Here is a 2,995-nt window from a genome sequence, read left to right as displayed (position 1 = left end):
TGTATTACGGCAACTAAATTCAAATATGTACAAGCAAGGTACGACGTTGGTATCGCAAAAATATATAAACAAATAATAATAATAATAATAATAATAATAATAATAATAATAATAATAATAATAATAATAATAATAATAATAATAATAATAATAATAATAATAATAATAATAATAATAATGATGATAAAGTTAACAATGATGATGATGATTATAATAATAATAATAATAATAATAATAATAATAATAATAATAATAATAATAATAATAATAATAATAATAATAATAATAATAATAATAATAATAATAATAATAATAATAATAATAATAATAATAAATAATAATAATAATAATAATAATAATAATAATAATAATAATAATAATAATAATAATAATAATAATAATAATAATAATAATAATAATAATAATAATAATAATAATAATAACAACAACAACAACAACGAGTTAGTGCGTCATAGAGGCGATGGAGGCCCGGGAATACCGCACAATGTCTTCTCAATCCTTTCGCTGCGTTCTACAAATGTTTCCTCAAGCTACTGCCATCCGATTTCAGTCAAACGAGGGAATCCCTGTAATGAATGGGTTAATGTTCAGTTATGAACAGTTCACTTGTTCACTTGGTCCTTGTTGTGCCTCCTATGAACGAAGATTGTGAACTTCAATGGCTTCTCGATGACTTGCTTTCCTTGAGCGCCCGAGTTCAAAGGGTAAAGGTGACGGACGGCTATAGCCGCGAGACTAGATCGACTCTTGACAAGCTTACCAAAAGGAGGCCCACACTTGTAATTTTACTCCGCGAGAGAACAATTTCGTATCCAAAATTTGGCTGATTTTGGCACCCACATTTAAAAAAGGTTGCCCATCCCTGCACTACACCAATACTGAGGCGAAAAAACACCAATACTCCAGTTATGTCTCCCTAGCTTCCTGTAAAAAATAACTCCATTGATTAACTAGACCAATATGTGAAACTTCGATGACGTAAAATAACGGCACATGACTGTCCACAAGAAGAAAAATGACGGTAAATCATTTACCTTACCAGTTAAACATACATGCTTTTCATGAGTGCTGCATTAACATAGTTTTTGTAGATGAATATATAGATAGATAGACAGATAGATAGATTTCCTGGATAGGTTTATAGACATAGTTCCTGGAGAAATAGATAGATCGACAGATTTTCAGAACAGCCGAGGTCCATTCAACTAACGACATGACGTCATGATAGCTGAGTCCTGACATGTCAATATTGATCCCAATAGAACTATACTGTGCAGTTTGTTTCAACGTGATTTACACACACACACACACACACACACACACATACATATATATATATATATATACATATATATATATTTATATATATACATATATATATATATATAGATATATATATATATATATATATATATATGTGTGTGTGTGTGTGTGTGTGTGTGTGTGTGTGTGTGTGTGTGTGTGTGTGTGTGTGTGTGTGTGTGTGTGTGTGTGTGTGTGTGTGTGTGTGTGTGTGTGTGTGTATACACACACACACATATCTGATAGATGATTTTATGACCATCACGTGCAGGAGTCGAACCTACCGCTCAGGTCCCAGTAAGACACTGAGCAGCGCTTTAACACCTCTCAACTACTGAGACAACAAAAGTCTTATAACTCCTCGAAACCATACTGGCTCCCGAGATTAGGAAATATCACTCTCTGCGACCTTATTTCCTTTTTCACCCAAGACCCGAGTCCGCCCGTAGGAGATAAAGACCGGAATAAATTCCTTTCATGATTCGCCATTGGGTCTTGGGTGAAAAAAGAAATAGGGTCGCAGAGAGTGATCTTTCCTAATCTCGGGAACCAGTATGGTTTCGAGTTGTAAGACATTTGTAGTCTCTGTAATCGAGATGGTTGAAGCGCTGCACAGTATCTTACTGGGCCCTGAGCGGTAGATTTGAGTCCTGCACGCGACGGTCATAAAAATTATTTTATTGATGTCGCTGTCCACTAGCGAATCTCTCTCTCTCTCTCTCTCTCTCTCTCTCTCTCTCTCTCTCTCTCACACACACACACACACACACACACACACACACACACACACACATATATATATATATATATATATATATATATATATATATACATATATACATATATCAGATAATTTTATGACCATCGCGCAAGGATTCGAACCTGCGCCGTACATGCCGACAAGAGGCCCCCATGACTACCGCCTTACACCGCTCGACCACTGATGCTTACAATCGTACGAACTCAGAACACTTACTGGTTCTCGAGATTGATGCAACCCTTTTCTCATTTTTACCATACGACCAAGCATGCTCGTGGGAGGGGTAAGGACCAGATCGAATCCTTTTCACGCATCTCGTCATTGAAACCATTTGAGGAATTCGCTAGTGGACAGCGACATTAATCAGATAATTTTATGACCATCACGCAAGGATTCGAACCTGCGCTGTACATGACGACAAGAGGCCCCCATGACTACCGCCTTACACCGCTCGACCACTGATGCTTAAAATCGTACCAACTCAAAACACTTACTGGTTCTCGAGATTAGTGGTCGAGCGGTGTAAGGCGGTAGTCATGGGGGCCTCTTGTCGTCATCTACAGCGCAGGTTCGAATCCTTGCGCGATGGTCATAAAATTATCTGATTAATGTCGCTGTCCACTAGCGAATTCCTCGTATGGTTTCAATGACGAGATGCGTGAAAAGGATTGGATCTGGTCCCACGAGCGTGCTTGGTCGTATGGTAAAAATGAGAATAGGGTTGCAGGTAGTGACCTTCTCAATCTCGAGAACCAGTAAGTGTTCTGAGTTCGTACGATTTTAAGCATCAGTGGTCGAGCGGTGTAAGGCGGTAGTCATGGGGGCCTCTTGTCGTCATGTCCTTGCGCGATGGTCATAAAATTATCTGATTAATGTCGCTGTCCACTAGCGAATTCCTCGTATATACATACA

This window comes from Oratosquilla oratoria, chromosome 41 (assembly GCF_046742065.1).
Source record: "Oratosquilla oratoria isolate Oo_2021 chromosome 41, ASM4674206v1, whole genome shotgun sequence".
Classification (NCBI taxonomy): Eukaryota; Metazoa; Arthropoda; class Malacostraca; order Stomatopoda; family Squillidae; genus Oratosquilla; species Oratosquilla oratoria.
This window is presented reverse-complemented; position numbering follows the sequence as displayed.